At 41.7% G+C, this 18535-nt stretch overlaps 1 protein-coding gene and 1 long non-coding RNA gene across 2 annotated transcripts in view; both read left to right on the top strand.

Moving 5' to 3' along the window:
• NRG3 (neuregulin 3) overlaps positions 1 to 6830 on the top strand; it is a 344618-nt gene extending 337788 nt beyond the window's left edge. Inside the window, 1 exon segment of the mRNA XM_071438745.1 lies at positions 14 to 6830. The gene's annotated coding sequence lies outside the window, so the exon portion shown is untranslated.
• Positions 6831 to 8320: 1490 nt separating this feature from the next.
• The window catches only part of LOC139595497 (uncharacterized), a 56816-nt gene continuing 46601 nt past the window's right edge, over positions 8321 to 18535 (top strand). The window contains exon 1 of the long non-coding RNA XR_011681047.1: positions 8321 to 8397. This is a non-coding gene — a long non-coding RNA (uncharacterized lncRNA). The remainder of the gene's footprint in view (positions 8398 to 18535) is intronic.

The following is an 18535-nucleotide window of genomic DNA, read 5'->3' as shown; positions in this document are numbered from 1 at the left end:
CATCTGTCAACAGACCATCAAATCCCAAATCCGTGCTGCTTGATGCCCACAAAGCTTAGTAGTCTCCCCTGTGATGTCAGCACTGCTACACAAAAGGATTTATTTTGCCTTTGAGCATCCCAGCAGAGTGTGAGCCCTCTCAGCTCCTTGGCTGGGTGATAGGGTTGGGTTGCCAGCTCCATCTGGCACAGGCTGAGTGTCCCTGGCCAGGCTCAGCAGCAGTGAACTTGGGATCAGTGTGGCTGATCCCAAAGCCACTCAGCAGCACCCTTCAAGTTTAAATTTTGAAATAAACAGTGCGTTCATGGCATGTGCTTATGACCAAGCATGTGCTCATGACCAAGCATGTGCTCAATATGCTCCCAAATTGAAATGTTAGAAATTAATTCACACCTACTTCTCATGTAAGTAGGGAGAAAATCTGGATTCCTTTTCCCAATTTATCCCCAGGTTCCTGTAGTCTCCTTTTGGATGTTACTTGAACATTTCTTAGTCTTATAAGAAATTCTGAAAATGAATACCAAAGAACTCTGAAAGAGTCCTACCTGCAGTAAATAAATTTGAAGCTTGAAGGAGCAGACCTGGAATAAAAACTGTGTTTGAAAGTGGTGTTATATCAATTGCCTTTCAATAAAATGAAATTTCCCAGTAAACTCTTTACCCCTTAGGAAAAAAATGAGCTTATAAAGTGATTTATTATCTTGTCATGAATTTAAAATGTTTATCTTCAAGGAGATTGGCAAAAAGCAAATATTTAGTATAGATTTTTCAGCTTTTTTGTGATTTTTGTTTTTATTTTATTTCAGCAGCCTAACAGGTCAATGAACCCATTATCTATATTGTCTGACACATAGTCATAAAGTCTCCTCTTTTGTGGTCCAAAAGCTGCAATGACAGATTTCCTTAAAGAGATCAAGATTTTATCTAATTTTATTTTAAAATTGTTCATAGAATAATACAGTTATTTATCTTGCTGAAAATATAAAGTGATGCAAACTTTTTTTTGGTTCTGTACTGCATTATTGCTGAATTCACAGCAAGATTGTGCTTCCTTTGTTTTGATGTCTACTTATAGGAAAACAACTGACACCCAGTTTTCTGGTTTAGACTTGGTGTGGGAATTAGTAAAGATAAGAAGATTTTTAGAAAGTTGGGGAAGTAGGTTTTAGAAATAGAAAGCGAAAAGGGAAAAAAGCCAACACAACTTGGCACTTCCAAAAAATGGTATCAGGCAGGATTTCTGTATTTTCCATAGGAAAGTTCAAACATGATACAGAGATCAAAAAGCTACAACAGCAGTAAAATTACTAATAAAGCAGGCCTGTGTTTGGTTTGGTGGGTTATTTTTCATTTTTATTCCACGGCAATCAGAGGATTCTGCCATGGGAATTGGTAGTCTCTAGCAAGAAATACAGAATTTATTAGAGACTGGAAAGTCATCACTATAGCCCAGAACTAGAGGAGCCACAGTGGAGGAGGAAAGAATCATCCAGTGTCTGCTGCAGGGGATGAGAGTGCTTTCATCTTAACAGTAAAAACCAGTGCAGTTGTTTACTGTTGAAAGGTTTACCTGCTAGGAAAGGTAAATTATCTGAAGTTATTAATGACCGCAGTGGTAGTGTTTGATTAAAGGAAAACGGGCAGAAATTTCCATTTTTTTTCCTGCTTGCCTTGTCCCTCGGAACAAATCTAATTATGTTTTGGTTCTGTATTATTAAAACACTGTTTCCAATGCTTCACAGACAGAGTGCTCACACCTCACTGACAGCCTGCACTGACTCTTCCTTGCTTGAAAGGATTTAGCAGTTTCCTCTTTGATCAACACTCCTGTAAACAAGGAGTGATTTTTCTAATACTCCACAAGGCTGTTCTTGTGCCAGTTTTCCCAGATAAATAATAAAAATGCAGCAAGACCACCTACAATTCTATTTTTTTTTTCTTTGTGATATAAGAAACTACATATAATACTTGACAGCTATAATGGAGAAGGGTTATTGATGACTGAAGTATGTAAATAAACTATAGGATATATTGTATGTCAGCAGCATGGAAATTCTGTATTTGTCCCATAGCTTTTAATAATACATTCTCTTCACACCATCAGGAGAGCTACATGCAGTTCATAATTTGCTTTCCTTGAGGGGACCATGGTCTGTGCCACATCACTGCAGTGACTGGGCACTGAGGTACTCCTGTCCTTATTTCTTGCAGTGCAAGAGCCACTTCTGTGCTGTCCATCCTGCTTTGGTCCAACTGAATTCACTGAATTTGGAACCATTCAGCTTCTTCATTCACATTTGGTTTTACCTTGCCCTCAGAATCAAGAGTATCAGCCTGACATTTGGGACCCTGAATACATTTAAGGCCTTAAACATTTTAATGCATTTAACATTTGTCTGCTTTGGTTTGACCTGAGGGGAAAGCTCTCCCTTGAAGAAGGATTTATGCAGCCTGTGCTGCAAAGCACTTTCCTGCCATTCCTTCAAGGAATATGGAACAAGAGCTCCCAGTTGTGTAAATATTTGGAAACAAAAAATTACAAATAATAATGGAGGAATATAAAAGAATACTACTAATAATTAATATTCTAAAATAAACAATAGTTCCTTGCCTTCTCTGGAATACACAGTATTAGTTAAAGGTTATCAAGATGCATCAGAGACATGAAGAAGTGAGGCTGGTTTGTAAGTCATATCTATTTTCTCAGGAAACCCAGGCTTGGAGTTTCCCTTGCTTACATTGTTGATGATGGTTTCATACCATGAAATCCACTCCTATACATTGCATACCTCAGCAGAAGCAGGACAGAAACACAGTATAGGCTTCACTTTGTCTTTCTGACTCAAGTTAAACTCTCTTGCTTTAGATTATCTCTGATCTCTTCCAGGAAAGAATAAATGAATATCCAAAAAGAAAAGAAGAGAGACTTGAATACTTGATTTAATTTTTCTTAATCAAAAATCAACCAGTTGCTATTCAGACTGGAGCCATCTGCTGAACTGAAGTGTTCTAGAAATAGCTGAGGCTTACACTGTTCTTGATGGGGCAAACAGAGATGGTACAAGCATTACCACCCTCACCACCCCAGCAAGACACACTGGGAACAACTGGAGAGCAGGACAGGGAGCTTCTCCTGATGTGGCACAGGTTTTTCCATGGCTGAGGAGGGATGGAATTTGTGTCAGGCCAGACCCACATCATCTGAAAAACTTGCCTTTTGTTTCTTTTTCAGATCATTCTCTTTTCATTGAAATTGTGGTCATCAGCACTACTTTGATTTTAAGTAGGGATTTCCTTTTAAGTGTTGAATTTAGGAAGCAGAGACTTCCAAAGAAAAAAGTAAAATTTCTTCTGTATTTTTTTAAAACCATATTTTTTAAATACATGTATGACATTAACTATTTTTTTAAAAATCAGATGTTGGAAACCTAAATTACAAATATTGATATTTACATATTGATAATAGGGGATGGCTAAGATCTGTGGTTTATGTTTCTCTCCTGATCTTGTTGTCCCAGCTTGTTGCAGGGGTGTTGCACTAGATGACCTTCCAACCTGAATTACGCTAACAATGTTCAAATTAGTTCTTTCAAGTTTCCCATGAAAAGCTGGGTATTTCTGTGTGCATCAATGATAACTTTGGGTTGTAAAGGTAAATAAGATACTGGGCTTCATAAAACGTCCAGGTCAGACTCTGGTGTGGCACAAGTGGCAGCTGTTTCACTGCAGCACAGTTAATGTGAAGGCTCCCAAAGGAGGATATTTGTGGTGGCTCAGCAGTGGAGCTGCCTGAAATAAACCCCAGGTCTGCACCTGTGCAGTGCTAACCTCTGCTCCTTTCCAAAGGTGACCCACAGGGTGTCTGAGCTCCTCCACCAGTGACTGTGCCAAAAGGCAGGTGTCAGCACTCACTTCTGTGAAGGCTCCTCTCATTAAATCAAAATGAAAAAATATGAGCTAAAAATTGATGGGCTGGATTCTCCCAGGTATTGCCAGGTTATATGGAGTGCCAGCAGCAGTGCTGATTTACAGTTTCTGAGCCTGTGGCCCATGGTTTGACTTAATTCATTAGTTCCCACCACCTGAGCTGGGGCAATTTAAGCAGAAATGTCTCTGCCCATCAGGGTAACTTCAGAGAATCGTTAAAGCAGTTTGATTCCAACTAATCTCATTTTTTTTACTTCATTGTGTATTCTCCTTGATTATTGCAGAGGTGAAGCTGCTTCCAAAGTCTTAAAATTGTCATTGCTGATCTGTCTTTGCCAGAGCTCAGCTGCAGCTCTGACTCCAGTTCTACAGATCAGAGCTGGCTCTTGCAGTCCAAAATCGTGTATGTACCATAGAATAGTTTGGTTTGGAAGAGACCTTGAAAGATGCTTATTTCCATCCCCCTTGCCATGGGCAGGGACACTTTACAATAGATCAGGTTACTCTCCAGCCCCATCCAACCTGAACTTGAAAACTTCCAGGGATGGGTAGCCTCAGCTTCCCTGTGCCAGTGCCTCCCATCCTCCCAGGGAACAAACAGTACAAGGAAAACTCTCCATGCTTGTTCTGCAGCAATTGTCTGCATTCAGATCTTGGCAATATCAGGCTGATCGTTCACATTATCAGTTTTATTTAACAAAGCTATCTCTTATATGGAATTTCCATGCTGCTTCTCTGGATGTTATATAGAGAAGCATGGAGGCAAATTCAGCTTGTCTGCATTTTCACTTCAGATAACAATGGTATGTTTTTTTCCCAAGCAGGTCAGGAGACCAGCTCTAAATTTCTGAGCTGCCTGTGGGGAGCGGGGTTATTCCGAACAGGGTTTTTCCATGTGCTTTCTTATCCAATCTTTCTTCCCAAGAAGCTCTCTTTCTTCCAACAGCCCTTACTCCTGAAAACTTCTAAAACATTAAGCAAAGCTAAGGCAAGAGATGTGCTCTTTTCTTGTTTGCAGAAAGGACAGGGGCATCAGTAAGGGCTAATTACCAAAAACTCCTTCAGCTGATATTCCATTAGCATTTGCACAGACAGGTGATGCTAAAATGATTCTGTATGGTTTGGTCATTCTTCTTTGCAGGCTGTGACATACATAAACTGTTTTAAATTGTCTGTGGTTTGCAATATCTTGGGCAGATTTTCAGATTGCTCAGGACAGCATTTGCCACTCTCCTTAACTTCCATCTCAGTTTCATTTTCCTGATGGATGTTTCTGTGACATTGGCCAGGGGGCTGCACCAAGTCCCACATCACCTTCTGGCAAGCAGGACAAACCAGCCCTTCCTGAAGCCTTGCAGGCAGTGGTCTGAGTGGTGAGGGAGCATCCCACAAGCTCAGATCCCTCTTTGGACAGGAAATAAGGTTTACAGTAGGGCAGGCCTCTGATGCTAAAAATGAAAAACTCTCCCAAGGTTTTGGGCAACTTGGAAAAACACCCAGGAAATCACAGTCCTTTTAAACAAGGCTCCTGTCTAACCTCGTACAGATTGGCAGCAAAGTTGTGATTTTCATTTCAGTTTCTCTGGTAAGTAGTGGAGTACCTTTGCATTTCCATTAATTTAAAGCTGTCTCTAGATGGCTTCAGAGAGCAAAGAGAACCCATCACTGTGGGAGTGGCTGTGCTCTAGGGAAGGTGCTGTAGCTCATGGGCAACTTTCCATCCTTGTGGGCAGGATCTGGGCACCAGCACATTTGCCTGTCTTCCTTAATTAGCTGAGAGAAGACCAGGCAGAGCCCTGTGCTCCTCGCTCACAGGCTGCTGATGAGGCCTGGAGCAAATCCCTATGCTAGAAGCCCTTAAAAATGGAACAGAGGTGATGGAAATGTGGTTTGTTCACTGTGAATATCCAGCTGGGATAGTTGGAATAACTGCAAGGGAAGAATTGCCTTTGCAAATCATGTGCCTGATTTACTGGTTAAATAGTTTTTCAGTCCTCCCTATTTAGTCAACAAGGACATTGAGATGTCCAGAAACAAGAGTGGAATGATTGGTTCCCAGTACAAATCTTAAGGTCACAAATCCAATATTTCAGATTTTTTGCTCAGCACTTAGCAAGTAGAGTCAATCAGGCTTCATTTAAATCAATGAACTCCTATTGTAGAGTTGAACCTGATTTCATGCTTTCCTTTATTGGTCACCAGATCTTTTCTATATCACATAAAATTATGTTTACCTTAAAACTGATCTGTAGATATGCCTGAAACAGCACCTAATGTGAACATAAAGTCAATGTTCTCAATGCTAGGGCGAGTCTTGTGAAAACTTTTTTGCAGCCGAAAGTCTTGAACCATTCACTGAAGTAAGACAACGATTTGATTTCAACAAAATGGGTTTTGTTGTCAATAAAATCACTGATAAACACTTGAGTTGGATTTGGGACTTCTGAATATATATATATATGTAAAGCTACATACACAAACTTTCTTTTAGATCACAGAAATGAATGCTCCAACTTCAAGTTTATTCATCTAAATAGCTGGAGAAAATATCCACTTAATCACATAGTCTAAACACATTGAAGTAGGGGGAAAAAAGGTGTTCATTTTCACCTGTGTTTATTTTTTCACCAGTAAAAACAAATAAAAAGACAAGAAAAATAATCATAGTGCCTATGACAAAGATTGTGTTTCAAGAAGTGTGCAATGTGTACCACGATTACTTTAACTGCAAATGGAAGCTGCTTTTAGACTGAGTCTGGTTGAAAGGAAATATCCTTAGAAAAACTGTCACGCAGAATCCCAGGAAATGTTTTGGTTCAATATGTTTGGCCTCCATTTTTGTGGAGCTGTACATTCCTGTCCATGGTTCTAAAGGATAAAAAAAGAACTTATTTCAGAATCAATCTGTATTTTGACTCGTTTTTATACTCCCCTCACCCAGGCTGGTTTGCCATATGTGTAAGTGAAGCTCAACAGTGTAATTTTTTATTTAGTGCCACAAATCAATCTTATGGCCTTCCTCAATTTGGTCCTTTTTCCCCTGCTCAAGTGGTGTGTTCCTGCTGTCTGCAGCCATCTCTCACTCAAAGCAGGGGTTTCATTTGTTCTCAGAGCCACAAAGAGAGTTGAGACAGACCCATCTGAAGATGCCAGTTCTCTTCATGCAGCCTCACTGGTGGGAGGATCAGTGGGGGTTGGAGACAACAATTTACAGGGATCTCTGACATCTCAGCACACACAGAGGCACCCACCTGGAAAACCCAAGCCTTCTGCTGCTGAAATCAGTCCTTCCAGTCTTGCCTGCAGCCCTGTCAGCTCTGGGCTAAGTGAACCAGGTAGAAAGGCTGAACTAGCCAAAATAACACATTCTCCAGGAGGATCAACCCAGAGGAGAGGCAGAGATGGCAACATCTTCCATTCTGGAACCCCAACAAAAAACAAAACAAAACAAACTACAGGTTCTTTGCAGAATGGCTTCTTACCTGAACACAGTGAAGGTGTCTCAGCAGCAGCCAAGGGGATGGGGCAGAATTTCAGTGTCACACACCCAGCACCAGCCAGGGGCTGCCAGAGTGCCCACCCCTGCTCAATGCCCCACGTGCTGCTTTGCATGGATGTCCCTCCCTGCCCCTTGTGCCCAGGGTTATGTTTCTGAGCACATCCCCAGAAGTGTGTGCTGAACCACTCCATGATGAGCTTATTCATCATCCAAACCCCAAGGAGGTTTTCTGCTCAAGTGCTTCCAAAGTGTATCTCTGGTGATGCCAGGGAGCCCTTGGCAATGTCCTGAGGTTTTGTGGGTCCCTGACACCATCAGCTGTGCCCACAGTGAGCTGAGCACCCTGCACCCAGGCAAGGGAAGGAGGGTGCAGGGCTATGGGTGCTCCCCAGCTCCACTCCTGCTCAGTTCAGCTCCCCCATTACTCCTGGATGCTGTCTTGCAGATCCCCAAGCTCCTGCTGCAATTGGGCTTTTTCTGTTGGGTTTTCCTTTTCTCTTCCTGTGTGGTTCAGAATAGCTCTCTGCATCTGATACTTGGCTTCTGCTTATGCATGATTTTTGCTTGCAATCTGCCTTACTTGAGCAGTGTTAGTCCAAGAGCTTTTGAACACACTGATGTTACAAAACAGCAAAAAAAGGAGTTTTACTTTCAAACCTGCCCTTCCAGGCACCTCATACCCTGGGGACACAGGCACTTGGGTGAGTTTGATTAAATCCCCTGGGTTAAGAAGGAGGGTTTCCCTTTTGCTTGGGGCTCTGGGCAGATTTGGGTGGTTGCTTAATGGTGCTCCAGATGAAGCTCCCACCCATGGGCAGCCCACACCTGTGTTGGGTTGAGCTGATCACCTGGTTTGCAGTCACAGCTGTAAGCTCTGAGGACACCCTTTGTCTCCCCACCTTTCAGGTTTCTTCTCCTGGTGTGCCTGCACCAGAAGGGTCCTGTCTTGCTGGGAGGAGGCAGCTCTGGAGGTATGGTTGTGGTAGGAGGCTTTTTTTCCTAAATGTGATTTTTTTAAAGGCATTTGGATTTGTTTGTTTTTCTCCTTTTGGGTTGTGCTGAATATTTCCTGGAGTAGGTATTTTATTTATTCTATGATGTAGTAACCTAGTTTATTAGACTGAGTAGGGATTAAGCTATTTATGCCATTTAGAGCTATGGTTGATTGTTTTGAAAATCTACATGCTTGGTAAGAGAAAATCTCCTTAGATTTCACCTAAACACAAGAGTAGGGTTTTTGTTTGCTCCTTTCCAGAATGCAAAAATCTGAAGCTTATTTAGAGAGTGGTTTGTGCTATGATAGGCACTGCCTACTGTCCAGCCCTCCCCAGAAAACATCCTGCATGCAGGGAACTCTGTGAACTTTCAAGGGCTCAACCTCAGATATAACAAATAAGAATGATGAGAGAAACTCATAAACTTCCTGTTAAGAGTCATGTTTGATACTTACTTAAAATTTCATATTCCTATGGTATGCCCTTTGCCAAAGACACATTAACTGTGTTTTTCTGAAGCAAGGCTGCAGCAGGTATCATACACACAGCATCAGAAATGCCTTGGGATGGTATGTACCCTAAAAACTAAAACCACTTTGCTTAGGGAGTCATCTGCAGAGCAAAAACTTTCCTTAAATCACTTAAATATTTTTAATTCATACTCTTCACATATCCATGGCAAGCTGTCAATAATGCCAACGTGTACCTCTCAAGCTACAGTTCAAGTTATGTCTACTGAACTTAATGGGAAGCTCTGCAGTTGCTTACTAGCTAAATGCTTAGGAATGTCATTGGTGCTGTGCAAAATAAGTCTTACTGTAAGTATCTGTTTTGCCAAGGCTTGCACAAGGAGGTCACAGTGAAGTGCTTGCTTACTTGCAAAATGTTTCTGCTCCAGCACAGCTGAAGCAAAGATGATGGTGGAGCTAATTTGTCTCAGGTGTAGCACTGTTACCCCCCCAAAAAGTGGTTTTACCAATTTAATGCTGCTTAAAATAGTGCACTTATGTCTAGAGGTTCTGGCTGTTTTTTAACCTTAAGTCAAAGAGCTTGTTTCTCTTTACTTTTTCTCCTTCAGTACAGTGAGAGATGAAATTAGAGTTGAGCAGGCAGCAAAAGAGCAGTCACTCAAAAAATCCTGGGTTTGCCCTCTTTGTGATTGTGTCTTTGTTTTTTAAAAGAATTGTTACAATAAGGTTTACTGAGGTGCAAAGAGGAGGCTGGCATTTTGGGAGGCTCTGGCAGTGGGCAGCAGAGGAATTGAAGGAAGGCAAGGCCTGGGGAAAGGGTGGGTCTCACTGAAGATGAAGACATATTTTGGGATGCCGTGTGCCAAGGACTTGGAGGACAAAATCTGTGGACCTGCTGCATATTCAGATGAGTATAAGCTAGGTGGACAGTTCCAGGTGAGCAAAGGGGAGCTGGCTTATCAACCAGAAAAACAGATGGCTCTAAATATAAAATTTTACTTAGCATAATCACCTCAGAGCAGAACCAGAGAGGGATTATTTGCAGGTGGAGGCTGTGATTAGTGGTGCCTGGGTGTTCTTGGCCTACAGCTGTACCTCCTAACTCTTCAGACTGACAGGTGGATTGGACTAGGAATGATGGATGAAATAGACTGAATAATCCAATGGAAAGATGATGTTTTTCAGCAGAGCTGATTTATTTTTCAAGAATCAAAGAAACTAGAGGAAAGGGAAAAAAAAAGGCTGTTTAGTTTGAGAGATTTGGTTAGTTATTTTACTTGTTGGGTTTTTTTCTTTTTTTTCCTTCTGAAGTCAGGCCAGAGGAAGCTACAGGGACTGAATTTTAGGAACTAACTTAAAGCTAGTTCCTGTAGCCTGGGGTGGTGCTGCCTCTCCCATCAGACTGGGTACTGCAGGCACACAGGTGCCTGTCATGCTGCACTCTGCAGCTCTCTCTGGTAGCAGTCTCTTCCCATTACCTCTCTTATTTCAGAACATGTTCCAGTGCAATGGACCTGGGCTGATGGGAATAGAGAAAATTTGGCTTTTCCCAACAGATCATACAAATGCCTACAGCTGCAGCATGTCCCCTGCTTTCTCTGTGGTGTCCTACATGGAGTTGCCAGTTGCCCTTCTCAGGGCTTCTCCCATGGCGTCTCATGCTCTAGTTTTTTTTCTATGTCATGCTTGATAGGTTGCTGATGTTTTTCTAAAAATAGAGCTGCTATTCTAGGTTGGGATTTATATCAGGAATAACAGCTATGACAACTATTCAGGATTTTCTTTCTTTAAAATAAAGATAGTTGTGGGTTTGGCCAAGTCTTCAGGAAGTCTGGTGCTTTTTGACTGCTTCTCCTAACAGTCTGTATTTTGCCATTGGCTGTAACAGCTTCTTGACCCAAACTCTGTAGGGTATGCCTTGCTCTGGAAGATTTCTTAATTTGAATTGAACAGCATTTATAAATTTATTGGTGATAATTTTTACTGTAAATGTAGCAAGGTATAGATACATAACTTCTGGTTTCATATCCAATGAACTTTTTATTCCTACCTAGTTAATTAAGCCAATGTAGTTTAAATTCTCTCGCACAGAGCTTTTTCTCTCCATGAATAAATGGATTAACCTTTCTTAGAAAGATGTGGCTAATTATATTACTGTACTGGGCTATTAATTCCTTTCCTCAATAAGTTACTCTTTTTATATGGCCACAGTGACCTGAAGTAATTACAACCCCAGTTTTACTTGAAACCTTTCAGTTTAGCACTCCTCTGATGAAATATACTGCTTCTACTAATGTCTGACAAATACTGGGAAGGAATAACAGTGCACAGAGAGAATTTCAATCAGCACTATCAGGGTAAAAGCTGTGGATACTCTAACATAATAGTATTCCTTTTTTCCCCTAGATTGTAACTGAGGTAAGCACATGCATGTTTGAGAAGGAAGCAAGTGTTCCCTATTTGCATTTGTTAGATTTCTTTTGTGTACTAGAAATACTTTATTTTATCTAGCTGAAGATGGTGGAAAAATAAGGTAATGATTTGCTGTCTGTTTGAACTCTGAGGCTGTCTAAGGTCCAAAATTCACAATGCCAAAGGCTGAATTTCTCTTTCTTGTGTTTAGAAGCATAAAATGTTGGGCTGCTGTTGTGTGCAAGAAGAGGTGTTGGCTGAATACTTGCTGATTGTCTAACACCTGATTTCTTATGTGGGCAAAGCCTCCTTCCGTCCATTTCTGTGAAATTAAATGGGGAGAACTCAAAGGGGTTTGTCACCAGAGAGGAAAATGTCTCACCTGAGTTTCATGAAAGATGCATCATGAAGCCAAACAGGAATGAAATTCATGATTTATGGATTAAATATCACTTTAATCAAGAAGACATTTTAAGTAGCCAGCTTAATCATTGTCATCAACTTCATCAGGGTGATTGAAGCCATCATTACTTTAGCAACTGATTAGCAAGAGCTGGATGTGGTCTTTCTACTAATGCTGGGGCTGCTCATTAAGAAAGGTGTCAGAGGTCCCTGACACTTCCTCTGCATGATCTGCCCTGGTGCTTTTGCTGTATTTTGCTGGAAGGGTATGTGGATTTTTCCTTAGATAAAATTTACTGTGTAATTCAAAATAATTGCTATTTTGTATTACAAATGCATAAGTATTTGCATGAAACTTGTTGATAAAAGCAGAGAGTGCAGAGGTCTGAGAGTTGGTCATCAGTTTATCCATGATTATAAAACCTAAGAAACAATTTAAACACAGTTTTAAAAATAAAATCTAAAAGAAAGGATTGGAGGTTTCTGAAGGAAAATAAAAAGGCATCTAGACAATGCAAAATCCCAAAGCAATGCATGGTGGAGGGGACAGGTGGTTGTTTTGTGCTCTGAAAAAAAAAGCAATATTGGGCAAGATTACCAAAATGAGAGTCAGTTTGGAATTTATACACTACCTTCTCTGTCTGGAATATGAATATAGGAAGAAACATCATTCATGTGTAGCATACCCCTGGGGTATTTGGGATGGGTAAAGGGGAAAAAAATTGAATATTTCTGTTAAGTACTCTAGAATAGGCCATGTAAGAGACAAGCAATGAAGTATTAAGAAGGCTTCAGGAGCATAAAAATGAGTCTGATAAGCAACTAAAATAACAATAGAAAGAAACTATATAGGAAGCTACCTGTAGAGGTGATGAATACAGCCAGACAGACTTTGGGTGGGGGTGCTTTCTGTCAAACTGAAGATAAATTATGCCTGGTTAGGAAAGCAGCCCTCTTGCTCTAGTTTTCAGATTATTTTCTTCCCTTTTTTTTTTTCTCACCGCCCCCCCCAGGTCTTATTTTTAACTTCACAATGCTAGCAAAGAATTGGGAACTCGATCAAAGACACAGGTACTAGCAGTTTTATCTATTTTTATCTATTTTTTAATCTATATTATCTACCTATTTATCCATTTTTTATCTATCTATTTAATCTATTTTTACTAGCAGCCCTGAAGGAATTTATATCTAATTACTCATATAATTCAGGTTTTGCCTTGGATTTTTGATGGGGATTAACAGTTGGCCTGACATTATTAAAGCAAAACCAAAATAAACATTTTTCCAAAAATACTTCCCTGCACATGGGGGAAAATGGAGCAGCTCTCAGCTGAATGTGAGTGAGACTTGAAGATTTGTAATCCAAGCCTGGTGATTTTTGACAAAGACTGGTGATACACCTCATCTGTATTCAGATGGAGACAGAGGAAAGGAAGCCAAGGATATTTTTTGTCATTCTGCAATAACCACTGAGGGAAAGGCAATCATTCCCAGCCCCTGCAGTCCCAAAGAAGCAGCAACCACAAGTAACAAGGAGGGCCCTCAGCAATACACAAAACACTTTGCAGGGACACAGAATTTCAATTTAGTTTCAGAACGTATGGAACAACTTTAATTTGAAACTAAATAAAGCCTTTAATTTATCTTTGTCTTACAAAATGAGCTTAATGACAGTCAGGGCTGAAAGTGATGTGTAAAGGAGACTTTAGTGAATGTGGGAAAAGCAAAGATAAAGGGGTTAGAAGGGTTCTTGGACAGGAGGACAAGAAATGGCTCCCCTACCTTATTTATCATGTTGAAAATCATGTTCTTGTCATCTTGACAGATGTGGGAGAACACCTGAGACCAAGACATGCACTGATTTAACAGCCATAATCTCTTGCCTTTGTGGGGCAGGAACACTTGTGTCAATCCTCATCATCTTTCTGTGAAAGGCATTTTCCCAGCTGGGATGGCATCTTTCCAGTACCAGATCTTCCAGGGCTTTTCTGGCTCTTTGGTGCCATATGTATGGCTTGCTGAGCTTGAATACTTGCTTTCATTATTAGTGGGATATTTCCCAGAGTGTTGGGTTCTTCAGATTCACACAAATGACTTGCCAGCTGTTAAAAATATTTTGTTGCATGGAGAAGAGCTCCTCTAAATCCAAGCAGCATTCTCTGCCTTCACAGGGAACATGGAGATGCTATTTTGGAGCCTGAAGCTAGCAGAGGGGATTTCATCAGACTTCCTGCAGCAGCTCTTTGGTGCACAGAGAGCTGTGCTGTGTCCCAGCCCCCTGCCCTCCTGGGTGAGCAGGGCTGGTGAGGCCAGGGTGGCACAATGCTGCCAGCACCCTCTGGGGCTGAGCATGTCCCTGTGACCCTGGCTCCTGTGCTGGCCCTTGGCGGGGGGGGGGGGGGGGTAGAATATAAGAAAATAAAGATAGTGTAGGCAGTAATCTTGCCCCTAAGGAGTTGCAGCTGGGCCAATTAGCAAAGATCAGGAGCAGGCCTGACTTTAACAGGCCACAGCTGTAAGCAATGAGAAGAAGATGCTATAAAAGAGTGGGGTGGCTGGGTGAGAGGGGAGCTGGAGTCAGTTGGCTGCTTTGTGAAGAAGAAAGAGTCAGTGCTTGGAGGAGCTGCCCACAAGAAACACCAAGAAGGTGTGGAACTTTTGTGATAAGGAGACAACAGTGTGGAACCCCTGCAATATAATGACAACAGGCCCTGCTGTCACAGCAGCTGCTGCAGCAGAGCCCCTTTGAATCACCTTGGTGTTGCTTACATGTGTAGGAGAGACTGAATCAAGTCTCCATTTTATCTTTGGGCTGATAGGCTTTAGCATCAAAGGAGTGTTCCAGCTGTGGCTGCTGTTTTGAAACACATATCCTGGAATTTGATGTCTATTACTCCTTGTTAGCCTGTCTCTCTCTCTGACCTTTGTTTCAGACCCTGCAGGTGGGCTTTGAGACACCCCTCCTTCCACTGGGCTGTTGCTATCCATGTGGCCTAGAAGGGGCACTTGGTACCATTACCAGGCTTTTTGTGGTGGCACCATTGTTTTGGGGGAGTGATTTGGAGTGTCTGTGTGCCTGGCAATTGCTGAGGCAGCAGCACCTGTGAGTTTCTGGAGCCATGTGGGGATGGCAGCCAGGCCTGGCAGGCCCCAGTGGCTGTGCTGGGGCCCAAGCTGCTTCTGTGGCCTGAAATGAGCAGTCCAGGCTTCTGTTCCCATGCAGGAGGACAATCAAACCTTCCAAATGCAGCAAATAACTGTGGCAGCAGACTGCAGGAGCAGCAAAAGCAGCAGTGAAGCGCATCTGATGTGTCCTGGTGCTTTGTCAGCAGTAAATAATCTTGTGTGTGCCCTGACAGCAGCTCCCAGCTCTGCCACCAGCCACAGTGGCCTCTGTTCAGCCAGAAGCTGGGCTCACCCTGGACCTTGTGCATGGGAGCCAGTGTCTGCCAAAAGAGGGATGTGGAGGGAGCTTCCCATAGAGCAAGGTAGCTCCTAATCCTGTCCCAATTATTTCTGTGGCAGTGCAGGCACCAAATTAATGGCTTGAGCAAGATTGAGAAGGACAAGTATAGGGCAGCTCAGCCAGACTTCTGAGGTACAGCATTTTTGAGCAAAGAGAGAGAGTGGTTATGTTGCTGTGTCTGTACCTAAAGAAAGAACTCACTTGTTATTGCTGAACTTCTCTGCTTCTGCTTTATTCATATTGTCCTAACATGCTTCCTTCTAGATTTCTTTATTACTACTGTTTCAGGTGATCTACTTTTGTGGTCAAAACCAGCAGGTGGAGAGGGACATGCTATTCCCTAGCATGTTCCACACAACAGCAGCCCAGTGAGTTTAAGCACCAGTGCAAATAGCTGAAGTGAGAATCATAAGCAATTGTTGTATTGGACACAAATTATGTCTCAGCCTGTTAATAGAGTAGCCATTTATTAACCTCCCACTAACATGGCAGAATTTCAGAAAGTTCATGCATGTGCTCTCTTGTCAACCTGCTCAAAGAATAAGAGTATTTACTTCTGCAGGTTGCTGTGGAAAGAGATACTGCATTTTTAACAGGGCTGGCTTTGTAGCTGCTAAAATCACTGAAACCTCTGAAAGCAACTCTGCTGTTGACTGTAATAAAAATCAATTGTGTGTGCATGTGAAATAGTAGTCCCAAAGACCTATAAACATCATTCTGCCAAATTAAAGTTGTTTAGTTTAGACTGCCAAGATGCTGAGATGATCTGGTTTTGGTCACTTTTAGCATCACCCATATTAAGTACTTACATCCTAGAAGTATAACCAGCAGTTAAATAAGTCACCTTTCTAAGGTTAAGGAAAGAAGTCTATGCTGCAGCTTCAGGAAATAGGGCTGAAAAGGGACAATAGGAAGCCAAAATAAAGTCAGGGCTTTGGATGGGTTCTTGTCAAACTGTTCAAAGCTTGCACAATTTCCCTGGACAACCTCTCCCACTCACTTCATATTCTAACCCTTTAATGCTTTTGCTGCAAGACTTAATTTGGCTTATTCTCCTTTGACATGCAGAGAGGTTTTCCATTTTCCAATTTTTCTGTATGTCTGTGAGTATTTGAGGGCTGTTACAAATCTTTCTCTTCATGTGCTCTTTTCTGGAGCCACCTTGCCCTCCTCACCACTCCCTTCCAGCAAGGAAGACTTCAGCCAGTGTCTCCCCCGGTTACAAAAATTAAAACTTGATAATTGCCAAGTACAGCTTTACCATTCAGGCTTCATTTTGCAGTGGTTTCATTTAGTCCATGTTTTCTGTGTTTTATCAGACAGAGTATCAAACATCTTTAATATAATCAAAGTACATACTCTGCTGGAGCTTTCCTACCTGCAAGGCCTCTTCTGTTCAGGGTGGAAATTGGACTGCTACAAGTTAGTATTTGACAAACCCATATTTATTGTTAGTACCTGCACACAGTTTTAAAACTTAACCCAAATGAATTGAATAAATTAATTTGAGAGCAGAATACCTTGATTTCCTTCTGTGTTCTCACAAATAGTCTTTACCTTCTGGTATCCTTTAAGAAAAGAGCCTTATTGGTTAGGCCAGACCTCTTCCTTCTGCCCAGCCTCACTTCTTTCTTAGGGGCACTCTGCTGGAGTTTTTCAGTGATTCCAGCTCACATGTGAGCTCTTAAAGGTGATGTGTAACTGTTTGAAGAGAAACTGGCTGGAGCAATGTCTTCTAAGGCAAATTGCACAAAGCCCAAGGGAAGCATTTGCAAAGGTGGCAGGGATACAGAAGCCAGTGTGCCCAAACATAAGTTTGGAGGCTCCTGACAGGCAGAGACTCAAGCAGAAATCTGTCAGATCAAATGGAGGCTGCTTGCCTTGAGGAAGATCCCCCAGCATGTGCTAATAAAGCACGTAGCTCTATTTTATTTACCGAGCAAAGGAAAGGAAGAGCTCCCTTGCCTGCTGGCAGGGGTGGGGGATCTGTTTTGGGCCAGCACTGAAAGTGCCCCCCCTGCCCAGGCAGGCACTCATGGTGCCCAATGTGCCCCAGGCTTTGCAGTTTGTGTCATCTGCTGAGACTGCACACAAACTCCAGGCAGTGCTGTGAGCAGCACAGCACCTGGGCTTTGAACAGGATGACTTAAAGCATTTTGAGGTTTTTGGACTGCAAAGAACAGATGCACTAAACTACAACGGCATTACATGTGTATTTTAAAAGCATATTTCCATGGATACTCTACAAAAATTATCCCAAATTAATGTTCTTGGAATTCATATTTTGAATGTCTTCTGTGGGAGTTTCAGTTAGGAAAAAAAGTCTTTTTAATTAACTTTTAATGTGGCTACTGCTCTTCAGCAGTTCAAGGTGATTGATTTATTAGACATTTTAAGTGTTTAAATACAATTATTGACTGAACAAAATCCTGAGCAGCCTCTTCCATAGATTTTCATAATTAGCAGTATGGCAAAATGAAGGTCCAGGAAAGAAATATTTGTGTCTTGGGATCTGTAACATGTAGCACACTTTAAAAAAGATTTAGTGATATTAAGGTTCTTTTCACTACAGTAGCTTTAGGGAAAACTGAAAATAACAATAAAAAAGACTCAACTTTTGTGTTGTCTTAGCTTTCTCCTGGCTCACCAGTGATGTTGCACACTGGAGATATTACGATATGGATGCTATATATCCTTCCCTATGGAGATGGCAATCTGGGGAGGACCTACTCTTCCTGTTGGACCATACCTAGAATGGATAGGAATGATTGCCTCTTCTGCTTCATTCAGTAGGAAATCACTGAGTCACACTGCTCAAGAATAATCTTAGCTTTCTGATTAGTAAATCAAATCAAAGCCTGAATGCTTCTGAAAAGCAGGATGGACTTTAGGGTAGCTGTCTGAATTGTTTTTTGTTCAAAGTTTTTCTTTCAGTAGTTAATAGAGAATTTGCTGTGCTGCTAATGAATTTTTTAATCGGATTTCTACCACTCACCACACAGAAAATAGAGTCCCTGCACTCAGGAAATAGAGCCTCAAAGACTTGGCTGAATTTCTCAAAGCATGTGCATGTTGAACCCCCAGGGATGGAGTTTCAGTCACTCATGCTTTTGGCATCCTGTTAGTCCACAGTGGGGCTGTATATACACTCACTGATTTCCTCTAAACATTTTGAGTGGCCAAAGCCCAATGAACATTTTACTTTTCCCAAGAAGTGACAGCTTTCCAGAAAACTTAGATTGGTGGTTTTTTCCACAGGACTGTAAGTGAAATTCTGCAGCTCAGGAATGTGTACAGGTTCCATGTCAGGCTGCAGAGAAGACTGCTGCGATTGCTGAACTCCTGGAGCTCTACAGCTTCAGCT

Source organism: Agelaius tricolor, unplaced genomic scaffold (assembly GCF_023055355.1).
Source record: "Agelaius tricolor isolate 1412-34295 unplaced genomic scaffold, bAgeTri1.0.p SCAF_13, whole genome shotgun sequence".
Lineage (NCBI taxonomy): Eukaryota > Metazoa > Chordata > Aves > Passeriformes > Icteridae > Agelaius > Agelaius tricolor.
The sequence above is the reverse complement of the archived record's forward strand: the minus strand, read 5'-3'. Positions and strand labels throughout refer to the sequence as shown.